The 21,680-nt window shown below is 43.5% G+C and overlaps 1 protein-coding gene across 6 annotated transcripts in view; it reads left to right on the top strand.

Moving 5' to 3' along the window:
* Positions 1-21,680, top strand: part of Fam120b (family with sequence similarity 120 member B) — a 105,578-nt gene that overhangs the window by 4,754 nt on the left and 79,144 nt on the right. The window contains exon 1 of one of the 6 annotated variants that reach the window (XR_010048918.1): positions 11,005-11,108. The exons of 4 other annotated variants lie outside the window; for them this stretch is intronic. The gene's annotated coding sequence lies outside the window, so the exon portion shown is untranslated. One more of the 6 variants, XR_010048917.1, reaches the window with a different exon arrangement.

Below are 21,680 nucleotides of genomic sequence, written 5' to 3'. Positions count from 1 at the left end.
CGTGGATCGGAGGTGGACGCGGCAGGTCCGCGGGAAGTTGCAAAGGCATGTGCTGATTTGCATGAGAAAGGGCGAGTCGCGTGGCTCAGCTGGCGGCCAGGGCGCAGATGACGGGTCGCCCGCCCGCCGCCTTCCCCTCGGAACCGCGGGTCATCTGCTCAGGGCTGTACTGCGTTCATCTCCATGACAAAGCGCGTGTTTACCTGCGGCCGCAGCACCGGCGGGCGCGCCTTTGTGCCTGGATCAGATTACCGCGGCAGCTGCTCGCGGCCCCTCGGAACTTTCCGCCGCCGATCGCGCGGGCCCCGCCGGCGTGGGGGTGGGGCGGCGTGGCCGCGAGGGGCGGCGCTGAGCTCGGCGCGCGCAGGAGCCCGAGACTCGCCGCGGGCGGCGGGAGCCCGGAGGGCTTCCCGGAGGAGGCGGCGGCGGCGGCGCCGAGCCGGTTGCGGGTTGGGGGGCGACAGTGGGGAGTGAGGAAGCTGGGGGCCTCGGCGGCCTGCCGTGTGGGTCTGCATGAGGGTCGTGGGAACCCGCTGGCCGTGCCCCGTCTGGTGACCCGTGGGAACCTGGGCGCCCTCGCGGAGGGGCGTGGCTTGTGGGGACCCTGTCACCGCTCTGTCCCGGGCTGAGGCCTCGCACGACTTTGGCAAAAGGGACCGGGGACAAGGGAAAATGTTGAGACGATTGGTCCGACGGGCCGAGTCCTCCTCGGCCAGGCGCCCCCACCCTGGAGAGGTCTTGGCACCTGTTGCCCAGGACCCAAGGTGCCCGCCAGTCTCCCCCCACCGCGCCCTGCCTTTAGGGCGGGAGGTGGGGTGCCAGGTTCCAGCTTAGCGTTCCCGCTGGATGCACACCTCCCAAGGCCACTCCTGAGGATCCAGGACCAGGCGACCGTGGAGGCTTTGGAGCGCGGTGTCCTCCCCTGGCCTCCCTGTTTCCCCCTTTCTGTGAGCATCTGCCCGGGGAAGAACAGATGTGGGCACCTGCGGTGACAGGCTGCATATGTTCGGTCCTATTCACAGGCATTCAGACGTGGCTACAATGAGCGGCCTTTGTGTGCAGAGAGTCACTAAATATATTAATCTGTACTCCCCAGAGCACCGGGCTGTTTAATTTTTCACTAGCAATAACATCTGATCTAATCCTTAAATCGGCTCCCAAAAGCCTTCCCTCCAGCCCACCCCCTCCCTAAAAAACGTGTGAAGTTATTCAACTTTCCACTTGTTGCCTGCCGAACTGGGCGGGGTCGCCGCAACAGCTATGTGGGTTCCGGCGGGGTGGGGGGAGGGGGTGAGTAGGGGGCTGTGGGGAGCGGTCCCCATGCGGGCGGGAAGGGCGTGCTTACCAGGAGAAAAGTAAACACCAATGTGGAGTGTGGCCCCGAATGTTGTGCAAACAAAGAACAATAATTATTAAACAGCTTCCGAAGCATCACAGCAAACTTAGCCTGTGCGAGTGCCTCTAAAAACGCATATAAAGTTCCCATTTATCTTTCTGTTTATCAATCCCTCTTGGTTATTATAAATACTAGTCGAGGGGCCACACAGCCAAAAGGTAACATAAATCTCAGATGTAAGACTTAGATTGTTTTTAGCAGTTGTGTTGCACAACTCTTTTATCTTAGCACCCCGTATTCTGTCTTGATTTGTTTCCAGCTACAATGAGACCTTTAGTGCCATTGTGGATGTCACAATGCACATGGACATCAGGCCGTGAATGAAGACAGAGGCAGTTTAAACAAACCAAGTGCTTTCTTTCCTTTCCATCTATTGTCATATGAATGGGCCTTCTGCATGCGGCTGCTAGGAGACCAGCTTTGCAAAGCCCCACTGCAGTAAACGGCTGGGGAGAAAGGGACCCCGATAAATAGTCCAAGTATTGGAGAGGAAACGGAAGAGACAAATGTAGCTATCCCCCCCCCCTTCAAGTCAATACATGAAATTTCAAAATGTAGAACACACTTTCTAGTTTTGCATCTCTGCGCTTCGGATTCCTTCCTTTTTACTTTTCATCCCCTCCCCTCCCCTGCTTCCTTCCAGAAAAAGGGGAACAACACTGGGTCACCATCAACGTTTGTTTTCAAAGTACAATATGCCCCCTCCCCTTTAAGAAAGCAGGGACAGGGTGGCATGTTTATCAGTCACCATGCCTAAGATCACACAGTGCTTTCAGAGGGCATGCACTGTAGCACCAGTAGCACATAGGATATGGTGGCAGGTCTGGTCTTTTACAAGAAATGGCCACAAACTATGAGCTGTTTCAGGGGTGCTGCTCCTGCTAGCTAGATAATTGAGGAGAGATATGTGGCTCCAGCTGTGCCCGTCCCAGGCACTTGGCGTGTTAGCAGGAACCACCCTGTCACAAGCCAACAAGTGGTCCTTCATTCTCAGAGACTAGATGTAGTGCCAGGGCCACCAAGGAATCAGCCAATGTCCAGGCAAATGGGAAACCACAAGTGACTCAGAGTAAGGAGGTGACCAAAGATGCTGGGAAGTGGATTATTTCTTTCACTCCTTTCTACCTTCCTTCATTCATTCTAACCCATTGCAGGGCTGGGGAGCCAGTTGAAACTGAACCTGCTCTCTGCCACCATGCAAAATTTAAAGTAAGTCAGAGAAGTCACTCCTGCAAGTCCGTATCCTGAAACGGTTTGTGAAAGATTAACAATCTTCCTTAAAAGCTTGACAGAATTCGGAAGACGATCAACTTTGTATTTAAACTTATAATTTCTTCGACAGATGAAGTTATGTGTTTTTTTTATTTCTTCTTTGGTCAGGCCTATTAATTTGCATTGGTTAAGGAATTTCTGTTTTTATCTAAAGCTACTAAAATATTCCTGTGCTTTTATATAAATGACATTGGTAGTGATGAACGGCTCTCATCACCATCAGTGTAGTCAAGGTGTGTCTCCTTTATGGATCTTATTGAGAAACCAATCTTTTGCTTCACTTGATTTCCTCTATTGATCTAGGTAGAAAGGACTTACTCCATTTGTTCTTTTGGGAATCCTAGTCAGTCTGTATGGTGTTGCTCCTGTAATCCTAGCACTCAGGAGGCTGAGGCAGGGGGATAGCAAGTTTGAGGCCAGCCTGGCCAACTTAATTAGAGCCTGTCTAAAAATAAAAAGTCCTGGGGGTACAGATCAGTGAAGAGTATCTTTCAGTTTGGTTCTCAGTACTGCAAAATCATCATCATCATCATCATCATCAGCAGCAGCAGCAGCCTTTATTTCTTGTTGTCTAAGGGGCATCCACTTTCTACAAATGACTCACTTATCCTTCTGCATGGCAGAGAAGTGTATGGTTTAAAAAGCTTTAAAAAGCCCTTAGAGTTTAGAAAAGTTGGAGTGTAATACTGTAAATGTGCCACTCACTGTCCCTTTTCTAGTTATGCCACCACACTTTAAAACTTAAATTTCTTCTATTAAAGTAATACGTTTACAGATTTAACAATATGAATAGTACTTTTAGGTTTGTAGCCAAAGTATGTTTCACCCACATCACAGGTTACCACTCCAGTTCCTTCCTCCAGGTTTATCTGAGAGCTGCTGGTTCATATTTCAGAGAGGTATTTTCTGTGCTAGACGTGTGCTTTTTCTCAGAACCTCAGAACCTCCCGGCTCCAGCTGTCCAATCTTTGCTTCCTGGAGCTCCATGTGGGAACACACATATAGGGTCACCTTCCTTTTTCAAAAAGTTATGGCAAATTACTGATCAATCTTCACATGATAATGTCTGATAATATGTAATGCTCATTCACAGTTGAGATATGGGCCATGATTACATTTCTTTCTTTCTTTTTTGACATTATGTTGCCTTTACTGGATTAAAAAATTGTGAGGTAGACAAATTTATTGACTTTCTTTGTGGCTATTATTTATCATTACCAAGCTGAAAATATCTCTTTTAATATTCAAACAGGTGGCTGTGGGCCTCACTGTTTTCTGGAGGTTTTTCTGCTTGAGGCCTGGGTCTTATAACTTTTTTTTTTGGTACCGGGGATCGAAATCAAGACCTCAAACTTGCCAGGCAGATGTTTGTGCCACTGAGCTAAATCCCACTCTAAACTGTTTTGTTTTTTTTTGTTTTTTTTTTTGGTCTTTTTGAGACAGGGTCTTGCTGTTCAGTTCAGGCTGGTCTTGAACTCACTGTGTAGCCCAGGCTGGTCTCGAACTCGCAGCGATCCTCCCACCTCAGCCTCCCGAGTGCTGGGATTACAGGCATGAGCCACTACGCCCGGCTAAGGCCTGGGTCTTCTAAAATGTAACAGTTGTAGCTTTTACCCTAAGACTTGCCTTCATCAAAAAAAGAAAGAAAGAAAGAAAGAAAGAAAGAAAGAAAGAAAGAAAGAAAAGAAAAGAAAAGAAAAGAAAGAAAGAAAAGAAAGAAAGGGAAAGGGGAGGGAAAGGGAAGGGGAGGGCAGGGGAGGGGGAGGGGGAGGGGAGGGGGGAGGGAGAGGGGGAGGGGAGAGAGGGGGAGGGGGAGGGGAGGGGCAGGGGAGAGGAGGGGAGGGAAGAAAAGTCCAGGCTTGGTGGTACACTACTGTAATCCTGGCACTCAGGAGACTGAAGTCAGAGAATTATTGCAAGTGGAGTCCAGCCTGGGTTACAAAGTGAGCCCAAGGCCAGCCTGAATCACACAGAAGACCCTAAAAGACTGGCCTTCTTTCCTCTAGTTGTTTGACTCCTATGGTCTTCAAATATTCCTCTTCTTGACTCACTTTTTTTATTTTAAAGAGAATAAAATAAAACAAAACAAAAAAACCAAACCAAACCAAACAATGGGAATGATACTGGGTTTCAAAAACAAGACAGTAAGAAATCAACCGTAGTTATTATAATGCACATTGGTATCCTCTAAATACATGCTTAAGCCTTCAGACACAGGTAAGCGAGGTCAGCCAAACAGCACAAGCACTAAGTTGTTCCTTTACTTCAGTTGTTGACTCCCTTCTTAATGTTGGAGAATATCCTCCAGAGTAGCTTTCTAAAATAAGGCATTTAGCTGGGGATTTAGCTCAGCAGCATAAGCACCTGCCTGGTGCTGTTGGCGAGTGCATGGTCGTGAGTTTAATCCCCGGTACAAAAAAAATAAAATAAAATAAGGCATTTGGTAGACAATAACTTTGAAATTGCACATCTGAAAATGTCTTTATCCTACTCACAATTAAGATTTTGATGGGGTCCAATTCTGTTAGCATTATTTTCTTTGGAAGTCTGAAGTTAATGTTCTACTGTATTTCAACTTGTTGGAAATCTATGGAGAATTTTCATGTTATTCACATTTCCAGCTCCTTAAATGTGAACTTTTCATTTCTCCTTCTGGAAAGTTTCAAAATATTTTTTTCTTTGTTCTCTAGTGTTTTGAGCCTTTGTGGGGATGCGCATTCATGTTCTTCTTTTTAGAAGGTTTGTTGTGCTAGGGCCTAGGCACTTTTGCACTCCCAATAGAAGAACATGTTTTCTAGATCTGGGATATTTTGTTGAATATTGAGTAAAAATTTCTTTTCTTTTTCAGTACTGGGGATTGAATCTAGTGCCTTCACACTGAGCTTCATCCCAGCCCCATGCATATGTTTTTTAGTTTGAAATAGGGGCTTCTTGGGTACCACAAGGTATAAGTTGAATGTAGAAGACATCTAAAGCTCCTCCTTGTTTTGCCTTTTGGGCTGGATTGGAACGAGGAAACTCCCACTCTCCACTCTTTTCTGGTCACAGTAGGAAGTCCTAGGGCTAGTGACTGCCGTGGTCCTCACAGAGAAGAGATGACTTGCTGAAGAGGATAAAGCACCTGGGGAAACTACAACTTCCTCAGTGCCCCTCCCCCAATTCATCCCTGTCCTGAAAGAATGCTTTATATTTCCTAGACCACCAAGTCACCATTACTGTACCCAGAAACACCCACTGCCCTTCCTATTGTCTGTGACTCAGATGTAATGAATAAATACCAAGGTTCTGGGTACCTTGTGACCTTTTGCTCCCATGAACTGGTCATCCCACACCCCCGCTGCATCTCTATTTTGTCTCTTGCTGCTTCTTTCCACCGTACACCATAGTACTTGGCAGGAGACTGGGGACTCACTGCAGAGCTTCCTCATAACTGGCATCATGAAAAGGGTCTCTGATAACTGGTGCCCAACGTGGGGCACTACAAGTCTGCTCAACAATTCTTTTTCAGCTTTAGGGAATTAAGCATAGGACCAGAATTCTTTACAATCCTCAGGGTAAGCAATTATTGAAAGATCTCATTTAACCTTAAAACAACAAATAATAAAACAAAAAGGGGGAATCCAGATAATCCAGATGTCACCACAGATACAACTAGATTTAGCAATTTGTGTTCTAAATTTCTTGAATCCATCTCCCAGATCCTTTATTGCTTCACTGGCAATATTCTTTTTCCTTTTTAGTGGAAGGCAATAGGCCCAGAGTCCTATGGTGTGATTTTCAGACAGGTCAATGAAATGATCTCATGCTGATAACCTGGGTGGAGGAGAGGGGTTTGCTTGTATCTCCTTAGATAATGAAGAAGTGTTAAGGTTGCCATCCTGATGCATGTGACCATCAAGCATGCTGGAGAAGGCCCCAACTTCACTCCCTCCATGGCCTGCTCCTCCAGATGTGAGCCCAGTAACAAAGGGATAACTGAGGAAGATAGCACAAGATGCTAGGATGCTGGTGACACCACAGGGCTGTCCATGTGCCCCTGAAAATATATTCATTGCTATGATGGTTATCATAGCCTGAACTGGATGTACAACCCCCATAACAGGACAGAAGTATTGGGCATAGGCGCCTAATTTACCCTGCTCAGACCAAGCACGTGGGTCATCTTTCCTCCTGAAATCTATCATAAACCAAAAGCTTATCATAGTCAATTGGATACCTGGTCCTTCATCATTGTAAGAGAAGCAGGATAAAGTCTGTCATAAATTATACCTCTCATTTCACTTACCCCTTCCATTGTGAGTAAAACATAGGACAGTATGGTACAATTATTGCCTTCCCAGTGATATCCAAAATCGGCTCTTGCATAATCATGATTAATAAATCCTTTTGACCCTCCGTTCAATCCATAAAAGGGGTGAAGAAATCAATTCCTTTTTTCTCTATTGTCCCTCTCTGTGAAAATCATACTTATTGGAATAATTATGCAAAAGGTGCCCCTCCTCTTGGGACCTTTGCACAGGAAAAAAGGAATGAAAAAATGTCTATGGGCCAATATAATTTTTTTAACTGAGGACCTAGAGGATCCCTACAAGGAGGAGCTAACAATATTTCTGATTGGCATTTTGGAAATAAGTTAACATGTTAGCCATACAGACCCTTCCTGAAGGAGAACTTACCTGGGAGGGTACAGGATTTAGCACACCAACCCCTCGGGTTTTGACTAATGGCCAGCCTGGACCTACACAAATTACTCTTTGGAAACTTATTCAGCCCTATATTGTCACAAAAAACTGGAGAGATCATAATATGTCCCCACTAAGGACACTGTTACTATGGTGTCTGAACAGAGTGACAGCCAAAGAACTTCAATATGTATTCATAATCATTGTTTTTAACAAACCATAGTCTGGAATGAAACTTCCTTTACATGTATAAAACGTACCTTAAGTCATTGCATTCAAGCAGGAGAAGTTACAAAAAGTAGTATTGTCTATGTCTCAACAAACTCAAAATTTTGATGAACAAATACACCATTGGGGTAAATTTTTTTTCTTTTTTGAGACGGGCTCTCGCTATGCAGTTCAGGCTGGCCTTGAGGTCACTTTGTAGCCCAGGCTGGTCTCGAACTCCCAATGATCCTCCCACCTCAGCCTCCCGAGTGCTGAGATTACAGGCGTGAGCCACCACGCCCAGCAGGATAAATTTTCTGATGCCATCCTTCAGATGAATCCTTTTAAATATCTCAAGGCTCATTCACGGTTTTATGTTGCTATACTCATAGTGATTTGTTCATGTTTTTTGGTCTTATTTATTCTTAGTCTGTGGCAGATGAACTCAAGCCAACCAGCATTTAGAAGCTCTGCACCCACAACTCACTCTGATCAAACTCTGCAATTAAACAAAGGTGTTTCAAAATGTTGGGGACCACAAATTATAATTGGAGTCTAGGAGATGTCCAAAGCTCATCCTTGTTTTGCGCTTTGGGTCAGACTGGAATGAGGAAACTCCCCACTCTTTTCCGGTCACAGCAGGAAAGCCTCGGGCTAGTGACTGCTGTGGTCCTCACAGGGCAAGAGAAGACTTGTCGAGGAGGATAACGTGCCAGGGGAAACTACAGTTTCCTCAGTGCCCCTCCCCCATCTCATCCCTGTCCTTGTAAGATGGCTTTGTCCTTCTTCCTAGCCCACTGTAGTCACCACTACTATTCCCAGAAACACCCCCTGCCCTTTACTTGTCCTCAGCTCAGATGTAATGAATAAATACTGAGGTTCTGAGTACCTGTGGCCTTTTGTTCCCTGAAATCCACTAGTCATCCCAGATCCCTGCCAGCAAACCTAATGTGCCTCTTTCTTCTTCTTCACTCAATGCAGCAGAACACTCGCCAGGTGACTGAGGACTCACTGCAGGACTGCCTGATAACTGGCACTGTGGAAGGGTCTCCGATAGAATCTAAGTTGCTAAATTGCCAGACTGGGCTGGAATTTAGGATCTTCCTGCCTCAGCTTCCCAGAGTGCTGGGATTACAGATGTGTGCTACCATATTTAAATTCGATTATCTCATAGTTCCTGTTTCTCAGATGTCAGACCTCTGAATCTTCTGGTTTTTTTTTTTTTCCACATGGCTTTTTTTGTCCTATCATTTGATGTCATCATCAAATTTTTCTTCTTTCATTTATTGTTTTAATTTTCAAGAGCTCTTTTTTATTCTGTGACTGTCCTTTCTCTTTCATGGATGTAATATTATCTTCGGATACTGCAAATAATAAAGATTTTAAAAAGTTTTTTCTCCTTTTCTTCTTAGTAGTTACATCCCCAGCCTCTTCTTAGTATCTTCGATTTTCCTTTTTTCTGTCTTCCTCAAATGTTTCTGTTTTCGTTTAGGAGGCAAATGTTATTGGGCGCTCTGTATGGCACACAGGGAGTGGAACATGATTGGACCTGCTGCTAGGCTGCTCAGGTGCCATACCCTGCCAGCTTCCACCATCCAGTACTCATACCTACTGCCTCTCCACACCACACTTGTTCTGAGTGCCTTTTTCTTGGGTGCTCCATCCTAACGTCTGAGTTTTCGCCCCCATCTCTTTCTTAATTCTGTGCCTACTGCCTGGAAATCTTTCCTTTGTCCTCCTTGTCCTGGGACTGGAGTCTGGAATCAGAGTGCCATGTGCTTGGGTTTTGCTGAGGGCCTTTTTCTTAGTTGCATGCTGTCTTCTCCTTGAATCTTCACATGGTGGAAAGAGGGTTTTCTAGTCTAGATTTTTTTTTTCTTTAGAGGCAGGGTTTCACTATGAAGTTCAGGCTGGCCTTGAACTCACTTTGTAGGCCAAGCTGACCTCAAATTTATAGCAAATCTTCCCTTGCCTCAGCCTCCCCAGTGCTAGGATCACAGGCATGTGCCACCATGCACAGCCCATGCACCAACACACCTGACCATTTCTAGCCTATCTTGTAAGGGGACTAATTAGATTTCCCAAAGCTCTGCTTTCAAGACCATCATCTTCTAGAGGCCCTATTTTCAAATATCTTCCCTGTGGGAATTAGATCTCAATATGTGAATTTTGTGGGGGTGACAAACCTGTGCTTCACTTGTTTCTTAGTGTATACTAGTGTCCCGCAATCACAATGTCACCCTCAGGAAGAGAGGCCATTTCACATACTTTTTGGTGGAACCCATAACTCTCAACCAGCAATAGGCAGTGGCCACTAAAAAAGGTTTATAGGGGCTGGGGATATAACTCAGCGGCAAAGCGCCCACCTGGCAAGCGCAAGGTTGAGTTCGATCCAGTACCCCCAAAAGTTCATGGAACTGCAACCCTTGTACACTGAATGGACTTATTTCTTTCCAAATCCTTCAATGCATCCTGCATCCGCGGGGTCACTTCAATCTGGTAATGCATTTTGAGTGCTCTGTTAAGTGCTTCGTCAGAGATTTTGAAGGAAGTAACAGGACGTTTTCCCTAGAACCGTATTTGAGTTCTTTAATTCCCTGATGGAAGCCTCATAGCCCATCAGCATATACCAAAGCTCTGGTGGAACGGGCATTCAGATGGGTTCGGGATGCATCTTAAGAACTGTAATGTGGTATACTGATAATTGAAATGTGTCAATAATTTACATCCAAAAATAAATCTCATCGGTCTCAAAGTTATTCTGCCATCTTCCATGTGGCTATCAGAATGTGGCTGTATAAGGTGGGATGAAAACTAGAGAAAGGATCAGAACTGCAGATGAGCGTGACCTCCCACGCAGGGAAAGGGCCGGCTCGGTCTGCAGAGCCCATGCCTTCCACGCGCGAGGTGGCGAGCGGGGACAGCGGTGTGCCTGCGGCCACTCCGGCTCGGAAGCGCCACCTTCTCCAGCTTTGCTCTGCACACTGCTGGGCGGCGGAAAAAACGAGAGCGAGCGAGGAGGACCCACTCAGGCTCTCAGGGTCCGTGCCCGCGCTGACGTCCACGGAGGAGGCTCACGGATTGCCTGTACAAGGGAGCGGCTAGAGGGTGCAAGGACTGCCGTCAGTCGGGTGGGGACTTCGGGTGCCAGTCTGTGTCTGCCCGCTCCGCCGCAGACCGAGAAACCACAGCAGGATATCCAGAGTGCCCAGGACAAGCGTGTACCGGCTCCTCGCTACTACTGAACTCCTCAGGAGCTTGTCCGTGGGACAAAAGAGACAACAAGGGCGGTGCCCACTGAATGAAAAAGGACGCTAAGGGACAGCTGGTCTAGTCTCCCCAGCGGTCGCGCGGTTGCCAAGACAATGGCCAGCGTCGTTTCCCGGCGCGTGCGCACCACACACTTCCCCCGACTCAAACCTTCTCCTGGGCGCCTGCGCACAGCGCACCTCTTTCAGCGCCTCTTCGGCCCCGGCCGCCTAGGTTTCACCCCGCCGCCGACGCAAACGGGGGCGGGGCCTCTGGCGGAAAGGCCGGGAGCAGAAGCGGAAGTGAGCGCGGCTGGGCAGGGGCGGGGGTGAGCTGAGGGGGCAGCGGCGGCCCCTATTGAGTGTCTGTGCATCCTAGGTTCGGCAGTCGTGGGCCACTACCTCGCTGCCGCGCCCGAGCTGAGGCCTAGCGGGCCGCCTGTGCTGACCGCGGTGCTCCCTGGAGGTGCGCCCGTTCCGAGTGTCGTCCAGGGTCAGGTCCGTTATTCCTGGCGGTCGCGCCTTCCCGTTCTTTCCGCGCAGGTCCCGCAACGTGTGCCCTCGAGCCGGCGAGCGCCGCTCTGCTGCCCGGCAGATGCTGTCCTCCGAGGCGGTCCTCTCGGGGACGTGCAGTGGGATCCGACGCGCCCCGGGAGGGCGCGGCAGAGGCTGAGGGCTGGGGCCGGCGCGCGCGGGCTGGTGGGGACGCGGGGCCTGTGGCCGTAGAGGCGCGACCGGCAGCCGGGGTGGCGAAGCGCGCGGTACATCCACGGTCAGCCTTTTGTTTTTAACTCTTTTACACTGCGCCCTCATCCACGGTCAGCCTTTTGTTTTTAACTCTTTTACACTGCGCCCTCCCTTTCCCATCTCTGGGCCGTGTTATCAGCCCCCATCTCCACCGGCTCACAGCTCTTTCACGTCCCAGCCTCTCGATTTTCCTATTTCCCCCATCTCTTTGATCTTGTTAGTGTTTCTCTGGTGTTCCCACTCCTTTGCTCATTGCGCTCATCTCATCTGTTGCATTCTTGGAAAGCAACGAAAACCTGGTTGTGTCAAGCCCCTTGATAGTCATCTTGACCCCTTACCTCCCAGGTTTTAAAATTTCTAAGCATCTAAGCTTCCAAACATACTGAAGCTTTGGCCTACTGACAAACCTACAATAACATCTCTGCAGTCACTGGCAGTTTTCAGCGTTCAAATTCTATGTCTGAATTTAGGTATCATTTATGTGCAGATTTACCAAAAGTTCATGAAATCCGATCTTTTAGGTTTCTCGCTTGACCACTGCACTGGAAGCTCATTAGTCTTGTGTTTATAACTTGTGTTTAAAAAACAAAAACAAAAACAAAAAAAACATGCTGCCCCAGATTGTGTATTTCAAGCTATGGGAGTCCTGTCTTTCCATCTTGAGATCGTGTTTTTGTACCATCCTTTCCCTCTCCCAGCTGTGCTTGTTGTAGCAAAGGGAGCTGATCAGGAGGTAATTCAGCCCATTGGGCAGAGCCTTTTAACTTGCTTAAATGTCTGTCTGTTTTTCTCCAGACAGCGTCTCACTATGCACTTAAGGCTGGCCTTGAACTCACTTGTCTTGGTTGTCATTTGACTGTTGAGTGGCCCCACCACTTTGAGAAGAGATTGATGATCAAGATAGTCCACTGAAGGATTTGAAATCATAAAACCACTTTTAGCTAGAGTTATACGTTATGGGAATCTGTTCAAAAGAATTTAATGCAGCCCTTTTTTTGATGGGGTCTCGCTATGCAGTTCAGGCTGGCCTTGAGCTCACTTTGTAGCTCAGGCTGGTCTCGAACTCGCAACGATCCTCCCACCTCACCTTCCCTAGTGCTAGGATTACCGATGTGAGCCACCACACCTGGCTATTGCAGCCTTTCTTTTATTACTTTAAAAATGAGACAGCTGTGCTGCTCCCTTTTCTTTGGGAGGGGTTTTGAGACAAGGTCTCGAGAGTAGTCCAGAGTGGCCTCAAACTCGTGGTGATCCTTCTGGCTCAGACTCTTGAGTGATGCCATTCTCACCAGCACTAGCAGTTATTTTTATAACGCTTAATAAGTATAAATAACTTTGATTCTCTTTCAGACAGCCGTTTTTGTACTATGGGGATTTAAAACGTGACATCTAAAGTTGAAGTTATTTACATAAATGTAAATAAAGTGTTTCTAAATGAGTTTTTTACAAGTAACTTTAAAATCTATCAAATTTGAGAAGTAAATTGCTTGTTTTTTCAAAAAAATTTTAACTTTTTTATGTACATATACATATACATACCTTTTTTCCTTTCAGGTTCTCACACTAATAATGAGACAATGTGGTTTATACATGTGTGTCTTATTTAGCTCACTAATGTGTATGTTCTCAAGTCACATCCATTTACCTATAAAAGTCTCCAGTTTATCCTTCTTTATGGCTGAGTGGTACTCCATTGTATAAAAATACCACATCAGGGCTGGGGATTTAGCTCAGCAGCATGAGCGCCTGCCTTGCAAGTAGGCAGTCATGAGTTCGATCCCTGGTACTGATTTTAAAAAAAACAAAACAAGACATAAAAGTACCACACCTTTTTTATCCATTCCTCAGTTGATGGGCATTTAGATTGTTTCCAAGATTTGGCTATTACAAACTCTGCTGCTATAAACATGGGTGCATGTATATTCCTGTGGTATGATGTTTTTAACTCTTTTGGGAAGATTTCCTGAAGGAGAATAGCTGGAATGAAGAGGACCTCCAATCCTAGTTTTTTGAGGAATCTCCACACTGATTTCCACACTGGTTGCACCAGTCTGCGTTCCCATCAACACTGGAGAAGGGTTCCTTTTTCCCCACAGCCCCCTTCAACGTTTGTTATTGCTTGATTTCTTTTTTTTAATTGCTTGATTTCTTAATAGTAGCCATTCTTTCTGGAGTGAAATGGAATCTCAGTGTTGTTTTACTTTGTATCTTTCAAATGACCAGTGATGTTGAACATTTTTCACATATTTACTTGCCGTTTGTATTTCTTCATCTGAGAAGTGTGTATTCATCTCAGGTGCCCATTTTTGGACTGGGTCTTTAAATTTGGGAGGACTGATTTTTTCGAGTTCTTTATATGTTCTTGATAGTAATCCTTTGTTTTAGGTACAGCTAGCAAACATTTTTCTCCCACGTTGTGAGTTGTCTCCACTATTTTAGTGGTTTCTCTTGCTAAAAACTTTTCAGTAGGGTGAGATTCCAGTTATTGGTTCTTTATGATAGTCTATTTGCAATCTGGGTTTTGTTCATAAAGTCTGCTTACACCACTGTGTTCAAGTTATACCTATGCTATCTTCTAGCAGATTTAATGTTTCTGTTTTAATATTTAAATCTTTGGTCCATTATGATTTTAGCTTAGTACGTAGTGAAAGATGAGCATCCAGTTTTAATCTTGGGCATGTGTAGAGCCAATTTTTCCAGCACCATTTATTAAAGAGGCTGTCTTTCTTCCAGTGAATATGTTTAGCACCTTTGTCAAAGATAATGTGGCTTAGTGTCTGGAGTTGTTTCTGCATCTTCTAATTTGTTCCATTGATCTTTGAGTCTGGTTTGTTGTTGTTGTTGTTTTTTTGGGGGGTTTTTGCCAGTGTCACACTGTATTTATCTCAGGAGTTTTATAGCATAATTTCAAGTCAGGGATTGTGATGCCCCATATTATTTTTGTTGCCTTGGATTGCCTTTCCTATTCTATGTCTCTTCTGGTTCCAGATGAATTTTAGGATTGTTTTTCTAATTCTGTGAGATATGCTATTGGAATTTTGATTGGAATTGCATTGACCCTGTATAAGAGTTTTGGAAGTATGGCCATTTTCACTATATTGGTTCTTCGCAATCAAAAGCATGGGATATCTCTCCATTTTCTCATATCCTCTTCAATTACCTTTTCCAGAGTACTGTAGTTTTCAATGTAGAGGTCTTTTACATCCTTCGTTAGATTGATAGGTGTTTCATTTTGGGGGAAGGCTATTGTAAAAGGTATTGTTTCTCTGATTTCTCAGTGAGTTTATTATTTGTATATACAAAGGCTATTGATTTTGTGTGTGTGTGTGTGTGTGTGTGTGTGTGTGCACCAGGGATCAAACTCACAACCTCATGCTTGGCAGGCAGACGCTTATGGCAGCCCGGCTATTGATTTTTGAGTATTGACTTTGTAACAAGCTGCATTACTGAATTTGCTTATTAAATCTAGAAGTCTTTTGGTGGAGTTTTTGGGGTTTTCTAAGTAGGATATCATGTCATCTGCACATAACAATAGTTTAACATCTTTCTTTCCTATCTTTATTTCTTTTACTTCTTTCTCTTCCAGCTGTAGTTGTAGGACTGTGTTGAATAAAAGTGGAGACATTGAACATCCTTGTTTTGTTCCTAATTTTAGAATGAAAGCTTTCAGTTTTTGTCCATTTAGTATGATGCTGACTTTTGCTTTGTCATAGGTTGTTGCTTTTATCAGATTGAGATAAAGACCATCTATTCCAGTTTTTTGTAGGGTTTTTATCATGAATGGGTGCTGGACTTTGTCAAAAGCTTTTTCTGTATCTGTTGAGATGATCATTTGATTTTTGTGGTTGGCTGTATAATACCATGTGTTACATTTATGGATTTTCATATGTTGAACCATTCCTGTATTCCTAGAATGAATCTCACTTGATTGTGGTGTATAATCTCTTTGACGATTTGCTGCAGTCTGTTTGCCGGTATCTTACGAAGGATTTTTTCATCAGTGTTCTCTAGGGAGATTGGCCTATACTTATCTTTCCTAGTTGGGTCCTTCTCTGGTTTTGGAACCAGAGTAATGCTTCCTCTAGCAATGGATTTGAAAGTATTGATTCCCTTTCAATTTCATTTAAGAGTTTGAGAAGGGTGATGTTACCCTTTCTCTAAATTTTTTGTAGAATTCAGCAATGAATCTGTCAGGGCCTAGGCTTTTCTTTGTTGATAGGTTTTTAATTACATATTTGATTTTATTTGTTGATATTGGGTTATTTAGGATTTTTGTATCTTCTGGATTCAGCTTTGATAATTTATATGTACCTAGGAATCTGTCCATTTCTTCTGTATCATCTTATTAGAATACAAGTTTTCAAAGTAGATGCAGATGATTTTTTGCAGGGCTTGTGATTTCACCCTTTTCATTCTTCACTGCATGGATTTAAGTCTTTTGTTTGTTTGTTTTGTTTAGATAAGGTTGACTAAGGGTTTGTCAATTTTATTTAATCTTTCAAAGAACCAACATTTCAATTCATTGATTATTTGTATATTTTTTTAGTCTCCAGTGTGTTAATTTATGCTCTGTTCTTTATAACTTCCTCCCTTTTAGGAGCTTTTGGCTTAGCCTGCTCTTCTTTTTTTTTTAGAAATTTGAGGTTCAGCATTAAGTTATTTATATGCACTTGCTCTGTTTTCTTGATATGGATATTTACTGCTACAAATTTTCCTAAGACTGCTTTCATTATGTCTCACAAGTTCTGATATGTTGTATGGTCATTATCATTCAACTGTAAAAGCTGTATAATTTCTTCTTTAATTTAATCTGTGACCCATTGTTTGTTCCTAAGTGTGCTATTTAATTTCCACGTGTTAATGACGTACTGGAGGTTCCCTTTGACATGGATTTGTAATTTTAAATTGTTTATTTTCACAAATAAAGAAATCAGTGGAGTCTAGAAGTTAAATGATTCACCTTTGTTTATACAGTAAATCACTACCTTTATTAGTGAATAGACCACAGTCTAAGCATCAATAAATACTACTCAGTGAAGGAGAAATCCAAGTTTCTTATTATGAAGCATTTAATATCAAGTGAACCCTTAAGTGTATCTGCGCACATCCACATCCACACACTAGGTTCAGTAATAGTGGGTGTAGGCAGTATTGTCTTGAGGTGGCAGCTCATTTGAGCAGTTCAGTACAGATTCATGCAAATTATTACAAAATCATTCGCAAACATGACAACACAGACAAGAAGTTAGCTATCTGAATAGTTTTTAGGATAGTTTAGGTTTTACCATCCTATCATGATGTCAGGATAACTTGGAATGGGCAACTTCCTAGAAGTACATTTTTTCCGAGTTAGGTACAGTGTGCTGAATGTGATCTAAACAGTTATTCATGATCTTAAGCATTTCCACTGTAATTTTTGAAGATGCAAGCAGTGATGTTAGACTTGAGAGGCACGTGCTGTGGTTTCCCTTGTTCCTTTGGAGTTTTGTTTTTCCGTGTCAGCACTTTGCACTGTCAATGTACCTCCCCAAAGCTGCCCTTTCCATATATTTCTTTTTAAACCTTGAGTTCATGAGTTAATTACGAAAACTGAGTAGGAAAAATAGTTCATAGATGACATTAAGAGCTGGAGGGGGTTTCTTTTTAGCTTTAATTTGTGAACTCTGATTTATGTCAGATTTTATCCTGAATTCTAGATAAGTTAGACATAAATGTGTCAGCATAATTTTTTTTTTTTACTGTGTTCAGTGACTGTAGTTTTCATAATGTATTTCCATAGCGTCTAAAAGATTTTACACTGGTATAGTGGTAATGTTTTCTCTATACTGGCAGGGGAAGACCAAGGGCACCAAAAAGCCCTTGGGAAAAATCACAGACCCTCCTCTCCCAATCATCCTATTAAGGACCCGGTGAATGAGTGGGCGTTACCCATGGGAAGGAGGCTGTGGCCTCCCTGTGTGCAGGGAATAGGTCATCAAGTGCAGCAGTGTCTAGTGAGGGGTGAGTCCTGCTGGAAGGACACCAGTGTCTAACCCCATCAGTCCTGTGATTGTCTGTGACCTTGGGCATGTGACTTCTGCTAGTATACTCTGTTATGCTAGTAGTAGCAGCTATGTTCTTTACTGGATAAAGTGGCTGAACAGCACCAATAGTGATTGCCAGTAAACTGCACGTATTAAGGTATCTACCTGGCCACATTTTGATATATGTGTACACTTCTGGACTTTTTACTTCACAGTACTCTGAGGCTTTATCATCTCCTTCCAAGATTCATCATGTGATTAGGAACTTGATCTTGTTTGTTGCTTTATCCATAGTCCTAGCAGGGATGTAGAACTTAGTAAGAACTCCATGAACGTTTACCTTGTGGATGTAGTCATTAGGTTGGGCTGCCAAATATTGTCATCCTTGTACAGAGATGGTGCTCACGTGGATTGTCCATTGTTCCTGGGCCTTGACATCAGCATCAGGAATGGTTTGTTTGACTGAGGGGTACTGCACTGTTACTTTCTATAGTGGTTTGTAAATTAAAAGACAGGAAGAAAGGGTCTCCTGCGTTTTTCTCTCCCCTTCCCATCATCCTATCCGCTGGTAACTGAGTTGGTGGAACTCTATCAGAGTAGAGTGGAGCCATGCTTAGAAGTGCGGTAGCCTCCTGCTATGTTGTATGCCTTCTCTCCTTCCTGGAATTTCCTACGTTGATGTTTATTTCCCAAGCCCTATCAGAAGTGGCTGGGAAGATAGTGATTCAGATTTTGTACTTTATCTTTGGTCATACTTTTTGGTTCATGAACATCTGGTTTCCTGATTCTCTTTATAGACCTGGCCTTGAATTGATTTATTGCTTACTTAGTGATACTAGGGATTGTACTCAGGGCCTTGTGTGTGCTAGAGAAGTGCTCTACCACTGAGCTACGTTTCAGCCCTTTTTGTTTGTCAGGGTCTCACAAGTTGCCTAGGATATCCTTGGATCATTCAGTTATTCTTTAAAATATTTACTGGACCTTTCACATGTGAGACACTGTGCTGGGCATTGGGATAGGACAGATGATGGTGTCTTAGAGCCTTACCTTCACAGTGTAGATACCCAGAGCATCCCAGACCATGTTTTGGGCAGTGAAATGTCTACTGATGGGACATGAACTTATGCTTTCTTTTTAATAACATTTATTTAGATATGAAAATTTCCTGTATAATTTATAGGTAAAGTTAATTTTTTCATTTATTCTATAATAATTACCTTTAAAGAATGAAATGTTCTATATGTACTCTCAGAAATAAAAGGAAAACATAAAAGAATAATTATTTGACGTAATACCCAGTTTTCTATCTTCTGGACATTTTCTTCCGTACCACATTAATCATACCAAGTAAGTACTGTTTAATGCCACAGAAGAGCACATTGTCTTTCTACATTCCTGAGATAATTTGTGATTCAGGATGTGAGAAAATTGGCAGGAAAAGCCAGGGTCTCCTTAGTTAAAAGATTTTCACTACTGAGATGAGAAAGCAGCAAAAATACCAATAAAATTAAAGCAGAGGGCTGAGCCTGACTTCTTGTAAAAAACAAAATATTTTGAGAAATTCTTTGTTGTCATTTGAAGTTTCAGTAGAAAGTGCCTGAAACAAAAACCAAAATAAGCCTCTTTGTTAGCAAGCAGGCAGCCCGCTCCAGTATGGCAGAAGATGGCACCTGAGGCTGGTCAAGTTTATCAGGGATGAACGGCAGGGGTTTGCTTTGACCCACCTTGCTCCGTTGCCCTGTGTGTATGTTGGCTTCTGTGATGAGCAGTTCAGCCAGTCCACCTGGGAGCTGCCTGTGCCTAAGAACTTGTAGAGACCAGATCCACAGGGCTTGGCTGTGAGCTCTTTTGGACCCCAGCACCCAGGGAAGAGCTGTGAGAGAACATAGAAACTGAGTCGCCAGATTTGGCAGGTTGACCTTTGGCCTGCTTAATTCAGTGCTAATTATAGAATGATAGTCCACGTGTTGTTTCTTACTCTTTCCAGTCAACCTTTATACTCTGGTATACCCTTTCCAAAACTTGTCCCTTTCCACTTGTGTTAACATCAAGGGACAAAAATCACCCTTTCAGAAATAAGAGGCTAACTTCCCTGAGTCTGGAAGTATAGCCCAGTAGTAGGCCTGCTTGCGTGGCATATGTGAAGCCCTGGGTCAGGTCTTCAGCATTGGGGGGAAAAAGTGTAACCTTCCTAAACGTAGGCTCCGTGCCCAGGAATTCACCAAGTCTCCTGGTAGCTGAAGTAATCGTGTTATGAATCCCAGTTCTGCTGCAGTAATGGGTACTTCGGCAGTGTTTCTATAGTAAACTTTACACCAGTAATAACAGTGGTGATTTGGGATATGTGTATGCATAGTCCATTTAATAACAGTGAGTGCAACTTCTCTAAATTTCAACATAAAATGTAATAGAGCTGCCTAACTTTTGTATATTTTCATTATTAATGGCTATTATGAACACCTTCATATTGTTACCATAAGAGGGCAGGGTCCACTGCAGTCGGTAAATTCTTGAGAAATAAGAGAGAGACAGAGGAAAAAACAGGCTGAGCTCCTTGGGGCTGAGAGTGAGCTCAGCAGAACTGCTACGTTGGTATGTGTGAGTTAGATCTCTGGGTTAGATCGTCAGCACTGAAAAAGTAGTGTCTGTTCTCAACCTGAGAGTTCATTTACAGTTTCTTTGTTTGAACAGTGGGACCTCTGTTTTTTTTTTGTTTGTTTGTTTTTTGTTTTTTAAACTAGAGTCTTGTCAGAGTTTTAATAGATTAAAGATTGTGTATGTATGTATGTGCCTGGTCCTCTGCCCTGTGTCTTAGGAAGGCTGATTCGTTTTGTGTTGCTATTTGTATATTAAGGATTTTTTTGTTATGTTTTAGTCAAGACACACTGATGATACAGAGAAAACAATAGTGAAAAAATGGACTACTGAAATACAAGATAACTTTTGTTTGTTTGAGACAGGATCTTGCTATGTAGTTCAGGCTAGCTTTGAATTCACTATGTGGCTTAGGCTGGCCTCTAGCTCTAGGCTGTCCTCCTGCCTTAGCCTTGTGAGTGCTGGAATTACAGATGTGCACCACCATGCCTGGTTGCAAGATATACTTAGGAAGTTTTTTCTGATCATTGATGGACCTTATAGTTTGCCTGAAGAACATTTTATGTATAAGGACATCTTATTAAGTAGAGTTTTCTGGCCATGGTTTTCTGTTGGTTTGTTTTTTGAGACAGGGTCTCACTTTGTAGTTAAAGCTGGCCTTGAACTCACTATGTAGCCCAGGTAGGCCTCAAACTCACAGTGATCTTCCAGCTTCAGGCTCTCAGATATTGGGATTATACATGTGCATGACCCCTCCCAGCTTGGCTGTATGTTTTTCCCAAATTTTGAATTCTAACTCTTGAGCTTCTTGTATCTTAAATGTTTAGAGTGGGCAGTTTTCCATTTGGTTAGTCACTGTCTCAAATGTAACATAGTGAGTTTTAATGTAGTTTTGTCAATGCCTTTATTGAGGGATGCTTGACATGTGTTTACATGTACAGCATAGTAAGTTTTATCATACCCCACACCCATTAAACTATTAGCAAAATCAAAGTAGTGCACACATCTTTCACCTCCAAATTATCCATCGGGGATCCATCCTGTCTGTCCTCCCTTGTTCCACATACAAGTTACCTGCTTTTTGTAGGTAACAGATTAGCTTATCTGTCTATGAGCTAGAATTTTATCAAGCAAGTTGATGTGTGTTCTTTTTTTCTTGGTCTGGTTTTCTCAGTCAGCAAAAGCATTTATAGTATTATCCCTTTTGCTTGGTTCAGTGTATATTATAACTCTAACTTAAATTCCCAGTTGAAAAACAATTATTTTTTGAAAACTCTGAATCGGTTGCTGAATGTGTTTTTGAAATAAATAAGTTTCACTGAGAAGCTTAAAAGGATTGTATACTCTTATTGTCTTTGAAAAGTGCAGCTCTAGTAATTAATATATGCTTAAGTAAAGTGCTTCATGTGTTTTAATTGAAAATTTCTAGGAGCCCGTATGTTATGTTAGCTTATCAGGGTAAGTTTTTTGGGATATTAGCTATTGTATCATGTTTGATTTGAAAGTTCTA

The sequence above is a fragment of the Cavia porcellus genome, unplaced genomic scaffold (genome assembly GCF_034190915.1).
Source record: "Cavia porcellus strain 051 isolate PalLab524CR breed Dunkin Hartley unplaced genomic scaffold, mCavPor4.1 scaffold_7, whole genome shotgun sequence".
Lineage (NCBI taxonomy): Eukaryota > Metazoa > Chordata > Mammalia > Rodentia > Caviidae > Cavia > Cavia porcellus.
The sequence above is the reverse complement of the archived record's forward strand: the minus strand, read 5'-3'. Positions and strand labels throughout refer to the sequence as shown.